Source organism: Mirounga angustirostris, unplaced genomic scaffold (assembly GCF_029215605.1).
Source record: "Mirounga angustirostris isolate CCGP_5_RB_7025 unplaced genomic scaffold, mMirAng1.0.hap1 SCAF_5, whole genome shotgun sequence".
Taxonomy (NCBI): domain Eukaryota; kingdom Metazoa; phylum Chordata; class Mammalia; order Carnivora; family Phocidae; genus Mirounga; species Mirounga angustirostris.
The window spans coordinates 99,554,536-99,573,927 of NW_026991713.1; the positions used below are offsets into that span (position 1 = coordinate 99,554,536).

General features: G+C 46.1%; 1 protein-coding gene across 3 annotated transcripts in view; it reads left to right on the forward strand.

Moving 5' to 3' along the window:
- The first annotated feature begins 7,822 nt into the window (after positions 1 to 7,822).
- Positions 7,823 to 19,392, forward strand: part of TSPAN11 (tetraspanin 11) — a 67,550-nt gene continuing 55,980 nt past the window's right edge. The window contains exon 1 of one of the 3 annotated variants that reach the window (XM_054507224.2): positions 7,823 to 7,980. The gene's annotated coding sequence lies outside the window, so the exon portion shown is untranslated. Of the gene's footprint in view, positions 7,981 to 12,290; positions 12,413 to 19,392 lie in introns of those variants that run through there. The other 2 variants (XM_045874040.3, XM_054507225.2) reach the window with 2 other exon arrangements.

Here is a 19,392-nt window from a genome sequence, read left to right on the forward strand (position 1 = left end):
TATAAGTGACATCATGTGGTATTTATCTTCTCTGACTTATTCCACTTAGCATAATGCTCTCAAAGTCCATCCATATTGTTGCAAATGGCAAAACTTCATTCCTTTTTATGGCTGAATAATATTCCATTATATATATATTTTTTTTCTTGATCCATCCATCCATTGATGGGCACAAGTTGTTTCCATATATTGACTATTGTAAATAATGCTGCAATGAACATGGGGGTGCAGGTATCTTTTTGAGTTAGTGTTTTCATCTTCTTTGGATAAATGCCTAGAGGTAAAATTGCTGGTAGTTTTATTTTTGATTTTTTAATTTTTTGGGAAACCTCCATACTATTTTCCATAATGGCTGTACTAATTTACATCCCCACCAACAGTGCACAAGAGTTTCCTTTTCTCCACATCCCACATTCTTCTTAATGTTTATTTAAATATGAAAGATGCTATTAGTAAGGTGGCTGGTTATAAGAAAAATACACAAAAACTGACATCCTGCAATGGAATCAAGATATCAGAAAGACAAGATACCTGCTTCTACATCTCCACCTGCTCCAATCCCATGACATTACAGAAATAATGTTTTGAAAAAGGAATAGATCTGTAATGTTGCTGGAAATCAAGGAAGGGTGCTTACCTGCAGACCGGAAATATTGAAGACCATTTTTTTAAAAAAAAGATAGAATTGGATTGATGAAGAAATGATAAGAAAAAAATATTCAAGCCAAACATGAATAGAATAAACTACTCAAGGTAAGAATAGCTGTTCAAGCTCAGAGTGATCAAATCCATGTGGAGGAGAGTGCCTGAGCCCCTCTTCAGTGTTATTGGTTGAGTAATTCAGAACAAGGGGCCGGTCAGGCTGGCCGTTCCTCCTAGCCATCCATAAACAGGGAGCAGTTTGCAGATTGGGCATTTCCTCCGGGGTTTCTAAAGGGGAGCTCTGACTCAAAAATCTTGTGAGTTGGGGCCAATAGGCAGAGTAGGACCTCAGGTAACTGGCTTCTCAGAGGGATGGAGATCCCCACCTTCAGGGGCTTGTGCCCACAGACCTCACCCCGCACAGACAACTCCCCACAGTAACTGGGGAGGAAAACGGCATTTGGAATAGGCACCAGGGATTTCCAATGGGGTTGTGAAAAATCACTGTGGTCAGATATCAGCCTGTGTAAGAGCTAGTTTTTAGACATTTGTCAGATCTTCATGTGGCTAGATAATTGATCAATGTATAAATATTGCATGAATGTTTGAAAAGATGGTAGAATCTCTGATAAATCAGGATGCTCCCTTTCTATATCTATTGGCCCATACTTATTCATTGTATCATTTAAATCTTCACTGCCGTTCAATGTGTGCCATGTATGTTAAATTTTCTGGTAGCCACATCAAAATAAGTCAAACTGTTAAGATGAAGTTTAATAGATTTTGTTAAACTCAATATATCTAAAATATGATACTTTCAACACTTAATATTTTAAAATAACATTATTTTTCATACTAAATCTTTGAAATCTGATATGTGTTTTCTGCTGATAGCACATCTCCATTTGAACTAGCCATATTTAAGGTGTTCAGTAGCCTCGTGGCTCCTGGCTATAGTATGTTGCTAGTCACTGCTAAATTGAACAGTACAGTTCTAAATCCTTGGTTATTTTTTGTCTACTTGAACTATTGTTCTGTTTATACGTTTTGAAACTGCACAAAGATTCACGAGTGGACAAGAACAAAACAAAAAGCCTCTTCTTGGACCATTAATTCTTTGCACTTTGAATTCCATTTCATTTATGTTAATATGGGCACACCTGTTTCTTGGTGTTAGCATTTCCTTGGTTAACGCATCTTTTCCGTTCCTTTATTTTGCAGCTTTCTGTGTCTGATATTTTTTATGTGTCCCTTTGAAACAACATTTAACTGAATTTTGTGTTGTTACCCAATGTGAGAGTTGCTGCCTTTTAATGGAGACTTCAACCAAATCACATGAAATTGCGAGCATTGGTATATTTGGATTTATTTTGTCCATATACTTGTACTTTTTACTTACTATACTTTCTTGTTGTTTCTATTCTTCCTTTCGTTCCTTATTTTTGTTTGGTTAATCAAAATTTTAGGTGCTGTTTCCTTTTTTTTTTTTTCTTTTAGTAGTGTTGCATTTATATATCCTATTTTTCTTCTTCCAGCATTTACCTTTCATTTTTTTTCAGCAGAAGAAAGCAGACAGTTTATTTCCAATGATGTGTGATTGTCAACTGATTTTATCTTGTTCTTTTTTTTGGTCATTGTTATCTTTAATTTTAACTAAGTTTAAGTCACACAAATATTTTCTCCTTGTGAAAAACTAACATTATAGGTTTGATCAAATTCCTCTTTAACTACATTCCCAATCCCAGTCCTCTCTCAAAAGGTAATGACTGTAATTACATTTGAAACATATTCTACCAAAAAAATTTTTTTAGAAAAGAAACATATTCTATCAACTTTTTCTATGCATTTCATTATATAAATTTGCATATATACTTGTATATGTGTATGTGTGTGTGTGTGTATCCACAAAAAAAAATTGTATTTTCTGCTATTCTATTTCTTGATATTTATCATGAAGGAACAGTTGAATAGGTAGGCAAAGATATATGTGAAAAAAGTTTGCATAACCATATTGGAAATACTTATCGGAAACATCCTAAATATGCATCAATAGGGGAGAGGATTGGTTAAATAGACTGTGGTACATCCATACATTGTAGCAAAAAAAAATATGTACTATATTCGTAAGTCCACTGACATAAAAAGATGACTAAAATATATTCTAAAATGAAATAAATCTGCTTACAAACACACACATGCACACAGACACAATTTACCAAAATAACATGGTGATTATCTCTGATGGCTACGATTTCAGATAATTTTACTTTCTTCTTTAATATTTTATATTGATCAAATTTTTCTACAATCAGCATATACAGATGTTACACTTTTGAAAATATATTGAAAATGTATTCCCCCCCCCAAAAAAATAAATTTTAACATAGATGCTCTGGGAATATTCATCATGTTTATCCAAAGGCTTCTCTTCCTCCCCAGCAGGTGACCTTGGATGCCTGGAAAAGCCTCTGCCCCAGTTATAGAAGCAGTCTCTAGAAAACTTGGGGAAGATGAAAGAGGACTAGCTGCATGTGCTACACATACTAAAAAATTCAAGCTGTAAATATTTAAGTGTCATTTTGCATGTTATTTATATATTTGCTCAGCTGTCTGTACTTATGTTTGCTGTACCCTAGATGTGCTTTTCTATGTTTTGCCTTAAATAATGTTCTCCTGGGAGAGAACCAGTCTGTAAAGTCCTTCATGTAGAATGCCAAGAGAGCATTTCAAGCAACTGGACATCTGAGCAATTATCTTGACATTGTTAATAAAGATCAATAATTATTTCAAGCACTAATTAGTGCAAGGAGTGTTCTTGATGTCATTAGAAGTCTATCTCACAACAGTTTAAAATCTCCTACATCTAGTATAACATATCTCTCATGGGCATTATACCTGAGATTGTACAGTTCGATTCCACAATCGTTTCTTTACCACCTCCTATGAAACACCAGATATCATTGCAAAAATGAGGAGGCTAAGTCATCACGTTCACAGTCAAATGCAGGTTGAATTCAAGCTAATCAAAACTGATCAATATTTAACATCTGATCATTTGCCAGTCCTTCTGCAAGAGGAAAGGTACTGACCAGATGATATGTAGCTCTATTTTTCACATGGATGATGAAACCAAGGCCAGTTTCCATTCTCTAAGAGGGTAGAAAGGCTCTCAGGAAGAGTTTTTCCCCATTTTAAGGATTTAAAGGGGAAACAGGCTGCCAGACACACTGCTTGATGTGTATGCAGAGAGGCGAGACTTCTACCCGAGTTTTTCTACCTCCAAGAACGGAGCTGTTTTTCTTGGGAATGGCTCGGAGTCTGTACAAAGAGTTCTTATCAGGACCACAGCAGCATGGCAGTGTAACCCAGCAGGAATGTCAGGGGGGCAGGAGGAGAGATCGTGACAGGCTCCTTCATTTCCTTGCAACCTTCCTAGGGAGTGACTGGAAACCGTTTTGAAAGACAGGCTTGTGCTCAGGGGATGGAGACATCCAAGTTTTATGTATCCTGACCTGCGATGGTACAACCTGAATGTTGAGCTAAGCTAATGTACCATGCCTCCTGAGGATGCCAACAACACCAGATCACACTCTGCAGAGCGGTGTGCGCATGTGTGTGTGTATGTGTATGTGTAACCATCCATATGCACAAAGGTATTTTCTGTGACTCTTTTCTATTTCTAGGAATAGATACAGAAATTTGATTTCTGGGAATGGATATAGATACTGTTGGCAGGGAGCAAGGATATGTGCCGGCATGGAGGGGATCCCATGAGATCTACCCTGTAACTCCAAGTAACAGGGACAGGTCGTTATAGAGCAAAGGAGCCTAAGTGTTATTACTATTATTTTTACATTTCTCAGAAAGTCTCTACAACCTCTCTACTCCAGCTCTCCATGTTGGATCACTCTACCAGATGTAATGGTGCCAGAGTGCGGACTGAAAACAGAAGCCACTGGCCCCCAGCAGGGGCAGAGGATATGCCAGACCTGGATGAGGAGCACAGGTCTCCCAATCTGGGACCAAAAGCCCTCTTTCACTGTAGCTTCATGCTTAGGATTCCACAACCCCTCCCTTTTTTTTCTCCCTAAATAAGAGACTGCTCTTCCCATTTTGCAGATGCGAAAAATGAGGTCCAGACCTAGCAGCCACACCCAAGCGTTTGTGACTATGCCAGTGCTTGGAGCTCAGGGGAAACCACTAACTGGGGAGACCATGACAACAAGAGCTGTCTCTTACATTCTCAGTTCAATCCTTGGAAAAAAAATGACAATATTCTTCGTGTGAACACAGAGTAACTGTACCGAAGACTTCCGACTCATGTCCCATTCTCTTCACTCCTCGCCTGGCCCAAGCCAGACCCCCTTCCCTCCCCACAGATCTTAGATTCTCCACCTGCTCCCTCATCATCTTCAAGTGAGTTCTGTGGAATAAAATGCAACAGAGTAGGATCTTGTTAGTGGAGCCATGGTGAGGGCAGGGCCCGTCCTTCACAGAAGGTGAGGACAAAACAAGACAAAGTCCACAAGTCTAGGAATTCATATGCTAGACCTGTGCAGTCTGGTGTGGCAGCCACTGGCCACGTGCAGCTATTGAGCACTTGGGATGTGCGAAGTGCAACAGAAAGACTACGTTTTTTTGTATTTCAATTAATTTTAATTCAATTTTAAAACTGACCATTTGGTTTGGTTATTGGGAAGCATAAGTATGTATGAAGCAACTGAGGTTTGTAACTCTACTTCTTCAACCATAACCATTATGAAATCTAAATACAGATCAAGTATTTCTGATGAAAATGTAGTGTCTAAACTCAGATGTGCTCTGAGTATAAAATACACAGCAGAGTTGGAAGACTTAGCAGGAAGAAAACGTACAGTAGCTCATTAATAATTTTGATATTGATGCATATTGAAATGAACATACATACTTTAGATATATTGTGTGCAATAAAATTGTATCATTAAAATTAATTTCACCTGGTTCTTCTTTTTACATTTTTTAATGTGGCTACTAGGAAACTGTAAATTACATATCGTATTTCTATTGGTTCTCTGCTCTAGATGTTTAATGTTCCTGGGGATAATGCTGGAGAGGGGATATCCTGGTCCAGGGGCTCATTCATCACTTGCCCTCTCATATTGCTACAAGGTCCCTCCAGAACACTTTCCAACCCTCTCTTTCTGAATTACTGGTTTAATGTTACTCACATTGTGAACACGCACTTCCCCTCATCCTTACCCACCGACAGCATTCTCTCTCCTCCGGCCTGCTCCCCCTTCTCTCCTCTGCCTGGCTTTGGGAAAACCCATTTCTACTGTGAAGAGTTCTTCTCTCCCTCCCCATTTCTGTCTCATCCTTTAACACCACCTTCTCTGACTTTTTCTGGCAACCTCCATCTCTTGAAACTACTTCATTAGAAGTCAAGGTCTTAACAAGAGGTCTGCTTCATTAGAGGTCTTGCAAGAAGGTCAGAGGGAGAGGCCGTCACAGGCTTGCTCAAGCCTCTCTCCTGCCATATTGCTCTGCCTCTCCTCCCTAACGCTGGTGCTCCCTGTTCATGCCCTCTGTCCTCACCCCCTCGACTTCACACTCCCCTTCTCTCTTGATGCCCCCATCTCAGGTCAGATTTCTGGGAAACAGACTCTACATGGAGATGGAGGTCTCGGGAAATAGCCTTGGGAACAACGCCTGTAAGAAAGTGAGGAAGTGGGACTGGACAGAGAGTGAACTTGAACCGAGGTGCAGTTTCCACAGAGGCCTCTGCTAATCCCTTGGGAAGCTCTGGAGCTAGAATAGTCCTTCAGGGTCCTCCTGTCTGAAAGTAAGAGGATGTGCCTTTGTATCCCTGCATCAACTGATCAGACCTGATGCCCCCAAGGAAGGGCAATGTGGCTTATACTCCTTATCCTGAAATGATTCTCTCAAAAGTCTCCCAAAGATCTCTTCAGCTCCAAGTCTAACCTGTTTTCTTGGGTGCCCTCCTCCTGGGTGCCCTCCTCTTCGGTGTCCCTGTAGCCCAGGCTTCTCCTGGATCTGAGCATTCTGCATGAGTGCTGGCCCTCCTGGATGGTGTCAATTTCTTTCACTGGCTCCTTTTCGAGCTTCCACCTGGGCTCTGTCCTCAGCCCAGCCCTCTCTACATTGTCCAGACTCCCTCCATCTTATCTTCCCTCTGCTTCACAGCACTCCAGGTCTTCCTCCAGACTTCCACACTCAAAGCACCGGCATGGTCCTTCTTCAGACCCCCTAGCTACCCCTCCATCTATGACACACACAGCAAGCTCTGTGGAGCCCCCCGTCCGCTGCATCTTCCACATTCACCCCCATTTCAGGCCTGCCCCTCACAGGGACCACTGGAATCACCTCCTGCGACCTCCACCTGGTCCGCTCTGCTGATTTTTGCTCGGTGCTATGCTTCTGTCAGCAATCCCTGCTTCCAAGGGCTTCCCTGACCTAGCGCCCTAGTAAATTGGTAACCTTGCTTGCTGCAGTCAAGTTTCAGAAGAACGTGGGTGGATAAGCGCAGGCCTTTGTTACTTTGAGAAATAATTTGCTGCACAGGTAGAACAGAGCCAGTTCTCCGCAGCTTCGCACCTGTTCTCAACCAGGGCACGGCCTGTGCTGTGTCTACTCTTCCTCTTTTCTCCAGTCTGGGAGGAGGTCTTGAGGCTTCCTGGGCCCAGGAAACAGAAAGCCAAGCCCATGGTCCAGAGGGCTCTCGCTGGGACAGGGCACTGATGGGAGGCTTCCTTATATATAGGGGGCAGGCAGAGAGAGAGGAGCGGCTCTTTGGGATCAGAGGGGCTTGTCCCTAGAGTCCCTGGGAGCCCCCGCAGGCCAATGTCTCCCCGGACCTGAGCCACGCACCAACCCAGGGGAAGAAAGCAAGACCTGAGAGAGAAACCTCCCCCACCCCCCCCCCGGGTCTGGGAAAGGGGGAGCGGGGGAGCCGCGGGTTTGTGAGCCTCCCCTCCCCTCCTCGCAGGGATCCCCGGGCAACCACACAGCTGCCCCTAACTCCGACTTAATTGGCTCTATGAGCTCCGAATTGAAAAGAGGCCAGCTCCCAAACAAAGACGCGGCCCAGCTCTGGACTTCTGGGCGAGGCCAGCCCGGCTGGGAGGAACGGAGCCTGGGACTCAGAGGGGGCGAGCCGGGAGGGTGGGCGCTCGGGAAGCGGGGCGGGGCGGGCCGGCAGGAAGTGCCCGGGGTGCTGGGCTGGAGCCTGGCTGCCCGCACCCTGACGCTCTCCCGCTGGGAGTGCCCGGAGCGCCGCCGCGCCTCCCGAAGCTCCCGCCCCCGTCGCTGCGTGCGGAGCTCGGCGGCCCGCGAGGCCGGGTAAGTGCGGGGGGCGGCGGAGCCGCTCGCGGGGCTCGGGAGGGCCGGGGCGGGGGAGGCGGGGGGAGGCGGCGGGGGGAGGCGGCGGGGGGAGGCGGGGGGCGGGTCGCACCCCCACCTCCCTCCCCGTGCCGCGCGGCCCGCCGTGCTGAGCCGGACCGGGCCTGGGCGGTCGGGGGCCAGCCGACTCTGGATGCGGATGGGGGCGGGAGGCCTCGGGTTCCTCTGGGTGGACGCGGGCGCGCACTGGGCTCTGCGGGGGTCGCAGCGTTTGTGTCCCTAATTATACTCTTGAGTCACGAGTCCGCCTTTCTGCGCTTATAGCCTTGGGAGAGGGCTCTGGGCTTCTGGGTGTCTTGTGCCGCCCAGCGTGCTCGGTGCCTGTCGGTTTCTCGTCAAAATGTCATTTTCTTTGTCCACCTGGATTCTGGTAGCTGGCTCTTAGGCATAAGCCCGGGGTGACCGGTCCAGAGTAATCCTAGCTAGAATTGTATAGAGTTAGCAGAGTTTGCTAAATGCTGGCAGCTGGTGTGGCTTCTGTGTCCCATGGGGACACATCTGTGTATTTGTGGGGACATGGCTATGCAGGCCCCGTCACCTGTGTTTGCCTGTCCAGTCCTGCAGGTGCAGTTGGCCGGTTTGGTATGGGAAGAAGGAAGATGTGGATGGTTCTAGGGTGTATTTTCCCAGTGGTATGTTCAGTATTGAGAAGCGTGAACTGGCTGAAAATATGAAAATATGAAAGGAAGGAGGGGTCAGTCAGGTTGGACAGGAGAGCATCTCACCTTGGGTCTAAATTGCTACAGATCTCTCCAGCATGTGGGCACACAGTATGAGGCAGGGATAGCAAGAAGAGAAGAGGCAGCTTCTGGAAACCCTCCTTAGTACACTCCAGGGCATAAGATGTAGGTGGAAGGGAGAGAGGGAATGAGTGTGGTATTAAACCAGGGTGGATACTCTGTGTTTAATCTGTGAGCAGCTTGATGATAGCTACCTTTGGAATCTGGAGCCCTGGGTTTGAATCATAATTCAGTGGTTGTTACTATGTTACTAGTGATGTTCCCTGCACAGGTCTCTCAGTGGCTCAGTTGCTTGTGTGCAAAATGCGATTTAGAACTGCTGTCCTGGGACGCCTGGGTGGCTCAGCCGTTAAGCGTCTGCCTTCGGCTCAGGTCATGATCCCAGGGTCCTGGGATCGAGCCCCACATCGGGCTCCCTGCTCAGCGGAGGGCCTGCTTCTCCCTCTCCCACTCCCCCTGCTTGTGTTCCTTCTCTCACTGTGTCTCTCTCTGTCAAATAAATAAATAAAATCTTAAAAAAAAAAAAAAGAACTGCTGTCCTGCCTACCTCAGGAGGTACTGGAGGCTCAAATTGGCTAATGCCTGGGAAAGTGCTGGGACAGCCTTAGGCTCGGAGGGCGAAGGGCAAATGCTGGGCACATGGGGTGGAGTCTGAGGCTTGGGGAACACTTTGAGGGCCCGGAGCTATTTGGCTGGGGTTAGTAAAGGGAGCCATTTGCATACTGCTTCCCATGATATTCAGCAGGAGCGTGTGCCTAGAGCCCAGCTTTGGACTCTTGGTGTGTTTGATCCGTACAGACCTTGCGGTGCTGGAGGTTTTGTATGAAAGCCTTCTACAGCCCAGGAGGAAAACTGGCTTGGCTGGCCTTTAAGTTGTGTAACCCTAGAGCAGCTTGACTTTGCAGGGAGCCTTCTTCTGGGTGAGCCGCCATCTTGCTTTTATCTTCATGCCACCAACAGAAGCAGTAAAGAGCCCTTTCCACAGTTTGAAGCCAGGGACATAAGAGAGGAGGGAGTTTTCCCAAGCAACGTCATGGGTATGGGATGGCAACTGCATGGTGCTGTCTTCTGGGGTACAGAGCCAGACTCAAACCGGCTGAGGAGGGCTGAGAGGGCACTAAGAGTCATGACAGGCGGCCCTGAATGCCAGGGCAGGTGTGGGGTTTTGTGGGCACTTAGATATCCCCCGTTACAGAGCCTTATTTGCGTGTAGCAGCTGTGTAGCCAACACTGCGAAAGGTAAGAGCCCTGGCCAGGGGGCCTGGAAACCCAGGGTCAAGTCCTGGCTCGGCTCTCAACTTGTGTGTCCTGGGGAACATCACTTCACCTCTTTGGGTCAGCTTCCTCACTGGTCAAAATCAGGGCATCTGTCCAACCGGTTGTTCTGCCCTCCGCTCAGGTTTTACTGCCTCAGAGAGGCCTTTCTTCAATCCCCCATCTAAAGTAGCTTCCTCCTGGGCCACAAGCACATTGCCCTGATCTGATTCTTTCATAGCACTTACCATCGTCTGAACTTAGCTCTGCTATCTCCAGCCATACTGGAAGATTCTGGAAAGCAGGGCCCTCCCCCGGTCCTCCTACCTGCTGGCTCACCAGCCCCTGGAACATAGTAGGTACTCAGAAAACGTTGTGTCGGTGATCGAGCGAATAACTTAATAAGCAGGGAATGGTGGCATGCTTTTCAAATTGTGCTCCTAGGAGCTTTTGAGGGAGGAGCAAGCCCCATAAGCAGGGCCATGGGTCCCTCACTCCAACAGCTGGGGGTTAATCTGAGTTATGGGCTGGCATCCAGCTAGGATTTCCTTTGAAGAAAGGGCCCTCCCACTAAGATAAAACTGGAAAACCATTGTATCAGAAGATGCCGAGGGGCCTTTTCAAGTCCAAGTTGAAATAATAGTCCTGCAGCTGGAAATAGTGCAGGCTCAGCCCTCAAGGAGGACCAATGGCAATGATTCAGACACATCCTACAGATCACTTCTGCTTGGCCAGGGAAGTCATCATAGGGTTTTTTTTGCAACCGGTTTAATTTCCTGAATTTTTGGACAAGGTTAATATGAAGATGATTTTGCACACAGTCCAGCAACCAGAGGTCCGTGGGAACTCTGAACTATGTGTGAGATGAGCAGGAGGGGACACTGACTATCTGCAAAGCGGATAAGCCACACTCTGATTGAGAGCTGCCTGTTCAGGGTGACCATGTCTGTCATCATCCTCCCGCGGGTATGTTTCCAGGCGGACTGTCCAGATGTGCCTCCTGCCCAGTAGATGTCACCTCAGCATGCTTTATTCTTGAGTAGTTGGCAGTGGGAAGGAGCCCTCTCTCTGAGCCATTCCTGAGCCTAGAAGACAGCGACGTGATGGCATCCCCTGACCCGCATTTACAGCAGCCTTGTCAGCCCCGAGGTCGTCTCTTCCCATAAATCCGTTTGCAGGAGGCATTGTGGCTCCCATATCAGCACTGTGTGCCCAGGTTTTTGGCACAGAATCCATGCTGACCACCACCTTTGTTAAACCCCATAGGAGTTAGTATAAGACATGTATACTCTAATATAGTTATATAAAACATAATATTATATATGTAATTATGTAAGATACAGTAATGTATAGTATATAATATGTAATATATAACAACATGCTGAATATTATATGCTATTAATATATAAATACATATTATATAATTACATATTATAGTATATACTGTTAGTATTATATACTATATATACTATTACTATTATATATTATTTACAGTATTATATATTATTATATACTGTATATTACTTTTATTTATTATTATTTATATTACTATATACAATTATTATATAGTACATAATAGTAATATATAATATCTAATAGTGTGTGTGTATATATATATAGTATGTACTAAGAGTATATGACATGTAATGGTAATATTATATATTAATAGCACACCCCTTAATGGAGAAGGAGGTTCAGTTGTTTCATTGAGTTGTTTTGGGGGGGTGGCTGAGGGGGGAGACTATGGAAAGAAGTGGAAAGGAGAGAGGGAACACAGACACCCCTGGTAATTCCTGCCGACCATTGACCTTGCTTCTTGTAGCAGTCCCTGCCCTGGCTGACCCCCGTGGGCTCCGGGGTTCATGAGATTTGTGCTTAGAAGGAGATGCACTGCGGAGTTGAAGGGGAGGGCCGATCAATATGCACATATTCACCCAGAGCCTCCTCTGAGCCTCCAGGCCTCAGAATACCTAAAGATCTGGCCCCTGACCTCAAGCATCTAGTTCTGAGGAGATTAAAGTCACTCCCAGGAAGAGAGGAGAAAACAGCTGAGGGTACACTGCTGGGGTGTCACTCACCTGAGCCGTAGCTGGAGCTCAGGAAACGAAAGGAAAACTGGTGCGGTGGGACTTGTGGGGGAAGGGCAGAGAGCCCAGCTCCAGGTCAGGCACTCCAGCCTGGAATCGGGGCCCTGCCCCTTCCTTCTGGGTGGCCCTCCGTGTGTTACGTGACCTCACTGAGTTTCAGTTCCTCTTCTGCCAACCAAAGAAAGGACTTCTACTTCCCGGCTGGCCTGGGTACCAATGGATGGCAGAGTTAAGTCCAGAGAGCCCAAATCCGGAGAGGGGCACAGAGCGCCCAGGTGTGGGCTGACCAAGGTGAGCACTCTGGACGAGGGTTTGCGGTAGCAAGTGGGGCCTGCCAGGTGGTGACTGCTGCACCACGCGTCCCAGCCCTGATCTTGCGTGCCGGTCATTGGGGGGGTACGCCCGGGGCCAGCCAACCACCCCTTTTCTCCTCTGGCTGTCTTTCCCCCTGGGCCGTTCTGCTCCCCACACAACTGGGGGCAGGATGCGGCTGGACTTAAGCAGCTCCCTCCCACCTCACTGCCCTGTGTACGCATCAGCCCTTCTTAAAGGCTTAAGGGGTTTTACTGCAAAATGCCAAGAATTCAAGAATTGAGGCTGTTACAGAGGTTCAGGAAATGTTAAAGGAAATTGCTCTGATGGTCCCTGATCCGTTTTGAAGTAGTTAAGTTTTGAACTAAAGTAGAGTTCCCTGACCCTCTTTGATGGCAGACAGCAGGGGAGAACCCCGCAGTGGTTCTCACCTGTGTCCTGACTTCCAGATTCTTCTTATTATTATTATTTGAACAGGGATCTCGTGTTTTGAAAGATTTTTGTCAGCCACACTTCAGTGTAAATGAAAATTTGTTTCTCCATTGGAAACAATTAATCAAAGACCATAAAAGTGGTAGTGATTTCACTACCCAGTGTCTACTTCTCCCCTTTCTATCATTTACATTTTTAAAAGATCAGTTTAGGGACATCTGGGTGGCTCAGTCAGTTAAGTGTCTGCCTTCGGCTCAGGTCATGATCCCAGGGTCCTGGGATTGAGCCCTGCATCAGGCTCCCTGCTCAGTGGAAGCCTGCTTCTCCCTCTCCCACTCCTCCTGCTTGTGTTCCCTCTCTTGCTATGTCTCTCTCTGTCAAATCAATAAATAAAATCTTAAAAAAAAGATCAGTTTAGACCATTTAATCAACAGATTCTAGTGTGTTGAAAGGCTCAGAAGAGAAAAGAACAAAAAACAGGATTGGGCTGGTGTTGTCCAGTTTGTCTGAGGTTTGGAACAGATTGCAAAATTATAAAAAGTTTTCCATTATCCTGTTCGATCATGTAGGTATGGTAACTAGCCTCTGAAGCTTTTTTTGACAGGCAAAGGCCCACGTTTCTCTAAGTGCTCGTGAAAAGTTGTAAAGACATTTCTCTCTCAGACCCTCCTTCTGCAGACAAGTACTACAGTTCTGACCCTTGGAAAACAATGTCCTGTACTATGGCTTCAGGGTTATATTCCTCACCACTGCGTGAGGATAGAAATTTACGTTTATTGACTTTTTATCCCTGGCAACTAGCACCAAGCTGGGCAAACAGTGGGAGTTCGGTCAGTGTCCACAGAATAGATATTTCAGGAGGGAGCTTATCAGCCATCAATGAGATTGTGCCTCAGGGAGAAGTACCTCAATGAGGGCTGGCTACATAATTTGTCGGACCTGGTGCAACATGAAATTGTGGACCCCTGGCTCAAAAGGCAGGAAAAAGTGTCATTAAAAGTACTAAAATGTAAAAGCCTTTTCCTGTCTTTCGTGGTCTCTTTCTTAACTTGTCACGGTGGGTTTTATTTGCTCCTCAATGGCATTCTAAGAGAAATTAAAATTTTAATTTAGTTTTAATCATTAGCATGAATTTACTAATTCATCTTGATACCATGCAATGCCAGTTTTAAATGCAAGTAGGGGCACCTTGGCTGGCTCAGTTGGAAGAGTGTGCGATTCTTGATCTCAGGGTCCTAGGATTGAGCCCCACATTATGCGTAGGGATTACTTAAATAAATAAAATAAAATAAAAGCAAGTATATGAGCATTTAACTCATATGTAGAATCACCCAAATCACACAGTCATATGTCCTAGCTCATGTTTTGTTCTTCTCAACACTGGAAATGATGCACAAAATGACCTCGATGTTTTTATTTCCCTTCTTTTTTTTTTTTTTTTAAAGATTTTATTTATATTTTATTTATTTGAGACAGAGAGAATGAGAGAGAGAGAGCACATGAAAGGGGGGAGGGTCAGAGGGAAAAGCAGACTCCCTGCTGAGCAGGGAGCCCGATGCGGGACTCGATCCTGGGACTCCAGGATCATGACCCGAGCCGAAGGCAGTCGCTTAACCAACTGAGCCACCCAGGCACCCTTTATTTCCCTTCTTGATGCATGCACCTTCGGTCAACACACTGTCACACCCCATTTTCAGCCTAAGGGAAAGAAAGGGCTGAAAAGAAAGGCAACCATGCCCAACATGGACACGGGCTTCACTTCCCTTCTGTTCATCATTTTCAGCTTGAGGAGATGACTAATGCAGGAAGTGCCACAAATAGGGAAGGACAGGGTACCCATAGGGGTCCTTGGTTGCTGGTGTTTCTTATAATGCATTGTTTGCTTTCTGCACTTGAATCCAGCTCTGGTTCCAGCAGAGAGCCTGACCTCCCTGGGCCATCAGCACCCCCTTGCTCCATGAGAAACCGAACACCTTACCTTGTACTCGATTTGAGGCTCCTTGAGCATCACGCCTGGAGGACCCCCAGGAATTCTGTGCTCATGGGGCATCAAGGATCAAATGAGATCAGCAAGGAACAGTGGACACACACACTGTGCATTTCTGTCTGCTCACAGTCATGCCCACCGTCCCACGGGGCTTCACTTACAAAACACAGGCTCAAAGACAAAATTATTAAAAATTCCAAGATGCCAATAGCAGCACATTAAACCAAGTGCAAGGCCCTTCTCAGCATGGGGCAGTGTGAGTCTGTGCAGAGAGCCTGCTCGGGAAGCCAGCTGGGCTTCAACCCTTGACCTTCCGCTTTGGTCCCATGTTTAGATGGTTCTGGTCCACTTGGGATAGAATACGTCCTTTAAACGCGCGGGCCATTCAGGTGCCCTCAGATTCCAGTTAGTCATTTAGATTTTTGGAAAATAGCAAAGGCTTCCATCTCCTTATCCAGGTCTCCATCCTTCTGCTTTCAATCATTTACATTTTTAAAAAGTCAGCTTGGATCATTTACTCACAGGTTTTAGTGTGTTTAAGAAGCTCAAAAGAAAGGAACAAAGGACAGGAGTAGAGGGGGGCATGGCCCATTTTGTCTGATGGTTGGAATGCACCAGAAAGCAAAAAGCTTCTAGGAGTTCTTACGTCTGTTCAAAGACATTGGCTAGCTTGTTCTAGGCATGACCATTTTTATACCGAAACCAAGCAGATGGTTTGGGATGGGGAAGGGTGTGGCTTAGTTAGCGAGGGAGAAGGTGCCCTTTAGGTGACTCCACATTTTGGGGTGCTTTTTGCACACAGAGAGGCTTAGGGAAGCCAAGCCTTCCAAAAGAAATAAGTCCCTCTCTCTGTGGGGAGAGAGGTGAGGCAGGGAGACAGGAAGTTAGGACTAGAGCCAGAATGAAATACTCAGAAAGCAATTAACACCTTCTGATAGCTTGCTGCCGGCTGAGGGCTTTTCAGTGGGCTGGAAACCTCAAGTTCCCAGCGAGCTCTAGGAAGCAAGTACTGGTACCATGAACTGAAAAAGGAGTTCTTTCCACCTCTTTTCTTTCTTTTTTTTTAAATATAGAAAGACCTGTTAGAAGAAGTAGTTAGAGCAGAGAGACCACATTTGTACCTTTACTCCCTTTAAGTTGGCCTACCTTCTACCTGGGTTTTAATTTATTGTCTAAGTAATGCTAATTGTAAATAGCTATTTTCATTATTAATAAACTTGACAGTTGAATGACATGCTATTCTCCAGGGGTCTGCAAACTGTTTTGTATGACCTGCAAGCTAAGATTATGTATTTAAAAGGTTGAAACAAACAGAAGAACAAAGAGGACTACATGGCAGAGACCATGGGGCCCTCAGAGCCTGGGAGATTTGTTAACTGGTCTTCTAACAGAAACAGTTTGCAGAGCCCCAGACCACCCACCTGTGGTTACAGACAGCTCAAGGACCCAAAAGCACTAAACGTGGGCACAGGGGCTAGCCTGTGCTAGAGGAAGGCCTAGCCTCCAAACCATGAACCACGGTCTCTCAGGCGCCACCCTCTGAGACCCCACTTTCATTCCCCCAGGCTGCAGCCTGGGAATCAGGATTTTTACAAAGTCCTCAGGTGGTTCTGGTGTAGCTAAGGTTGAAAAGCACTGCCCCGAGGGCAGTTGTTCTCAAAGTGGAGTACGGCAGAATCAACCTGAACCTGCCCAGCCAGGCAAACATCCTGTCCCACATGCATGGGGTAGAGAGCGCAGAAGGACAGGGGTAGGCTGGCCAGGGGGCACAGCAAGGCCTCCAAGTCTTGCTTTGCAATCTAAGGCTGGAAATAACTGGAACTGTTCTACTTACAACTGAGGCCCTAGAAGGTGAAGGGAGCTGCAGGAACCAGAACTTGGGATAAGAATAATACCACCAACAGCAATAATGAATCCCTCCCTTGTGAAAGTTATCCTTAACAATAATTTTAGCCTTGGGCTCTATTTCTCATTACTGCATAGGTTTGTCTTTTAATTTACAGAAGGTACCCTTTTGGTAAATTCAGGGGTTTAAGCCCACCTCACAGTCGTGAATGTTGAGACACACCTAAGTTAAAGACCTTCCCCAGATCCCACAGCTAACACATGGCAGAGCTGAGATTCAAACCCAGGGAGGTCTGGCCTCAAAATTGGGGAGGGTGGGGAGGTGGGGAAGTTTGCCCATGATCAGGCATGATGTGGCATTTCAATAAATCTAAACTGGGTGAGCTTGTGGACATAGAAAGCAATTATTCCCTGCTCTCCTTATTCTTGCCCAGTGTCTCGTGCACCCTTGACAGGAGGTGAGCCCACACCATCCAAAGGTTGGATTGCTGACGTGCCATCTTAGAAAGAATTCAAGGACCAGAAGCTAAAGATTGCATTTAAGTTGTTGAGAATGTAGTTGCTACCCACAGAGCTGGCTGGGTCTTTAAATTCTTCCCTCCTCATTTTGGAAATTAGCAGCCAAAGTTGCACATAAATATTACATACCACATATTATCATCACCATCAATAATAATGAGGCATCCTTTTAGAGTTCTTCACACTTCCAAAGCACTGGAGGCTTGTTATTTCCTGATGTCCTTGAATTAATAGGCTCAGTAACAACCAGAGGCAGTGGGAGCTCAGAGATCATGGCTGTTGGCAGCACTGGGAGGCTGCAGTCTTCCCAAAGCCCAAGCACTGGGCTGCGAACCAGAATGTGCACTTGAGGGCCAGCTCTTCTCAAACTTACTCAGGGAGAAAGCAGAAATGACCTCTACCTTCTGGGTGTCTCTGGCCAACATATGGGAGCAGACCAGCTCCTTCTCCATCTTCTAGTCCTGGGACATGCAGGCGACTCTCCAAACTTCAGGAACAACGTAGAGATGCTGACGGTGATGAAGTAATTAGTACGTGGTTAGAGAGCCAATGTATGCAATATCTAGACTGTTCAGATACCAAGTCCGTTTCTATAACATCCTGCCTCTGTAACTCGTGGAACTAAAAGTTCTTCCTTCTTTTTTGGAAAGAATTAGGGTAACAGTGTGGGGGTTGTTGGTTAGTTGCCATGTGAGTGCATTATTTCCTTGCCCAGAAAGGTCAAATATCTTTAAAAAGACAAGAATCTGTGTGTTTGCTCTCCTGCAGGGAGAAGATTCTAATACTTTCCAAGGGGGTTTCTATGTCCCTAGAAAATATGTTTTCACAGGGCTGAGATGAGGCAACAACGTGGTTTATTTATCAGGGAGCTTAGCAGCTTTCACACTCTCTTCAATAAATTACATCACTTTCTGGACTTAAGACCTAAAAGATTTACATCCAAGTCCCAAAGTGAAAATTGGAATTTAAATTTGGATGCGTAAATGTTCTCTCCCTCACCCTCCTATACATAAGCACACGGTTCTGTTGGTCCATGTGGTATGGAAGAAAGCAAGCTGAACCAGGGTCTGGATACCTGGGATACCGGCTTCTAGCCCCATCTCTGCCTCCTCTGGCATCCCTGGGCTCCACAGGGGCCCTGATCCTGTGCCTAACATAAGACCTTTCTCCTGGGATTTGATAATCCCGATCTTGTCTACAGCTACCCCAAATAGGAATCTTAACTTTTTGGTTGGGGGAATTCATAAACCTCTTTGGGGACCTGCTAACACCTATGGAACCCCAGCACATAAATAGTAACATTTTTTCATATAATTTCAGGGGCCTCCAACTTAGAACCCCTTGGAAGGAATGGTCTTTTAGGTTTACTTGCTAAGCCATGGTGTCCTTCTCCAAAGACAAGACAGGCATTATTTTGAAAGCAAAGGAGACATTGTACAAATCCTACTCTCTGGGAAAGGAGACAAGTTTTTATGTCATTGAGGCATTTTTTTTTAATTTCCTGCTGCCTGGAAAGGATTGTCTGTGCCTTTCTGATTCCCAGTGAGCAGGTTGTGAATGTACTTAAGCACCAATTAGTGTGCAGCATAATGAAAGCTTCTTCGCGGGCACCCCTCCTTCCACCCCAGAGCATCTCTGCCAGAGCACAGAGCCTTCTGACTACCCTCTTCTCCACCCCCCCCCCCCGCCTCCAATGGAGGCTGCTACCACTGGCGGGGTTGGGAAGGAGCAGGCGGCACAGTCAACCAGTGCTTGACTGGCCTTCAAGGTCACTCTTTCTGGGGTCCTTAAGGGCCTTCTTATCCCCGTAGGACAGAGGAGGACACTGGCTTACGTACATAGGACCGACCTGCCCAAGTTCACATAGCCAGTAAGAGTGACAGTAATTTTCCCTTCATATATGTAACAGCCCAAACTGTTCATCAGGGAACCAGGCTCACATTCCTATTCACTCCCCAGCTCTCTCCTCCTAGCACCAGGGACGGTGGAGGGAAGAAAAGCCCCCCTCCCAGCCACACTCAGGATCATGCATCAGCTGTCACACAAGGACCACCTCCCTGAAGCTCACAGGTGTCCGCTGTGGGCTCAAGCAGTGTCATTTCCCAGCCGGCTCTCAGAAACGATCAGGTCAAGTGAATAGTGGCTGCAGCTGGGGACTTGGGGAAGAAGCTGCACT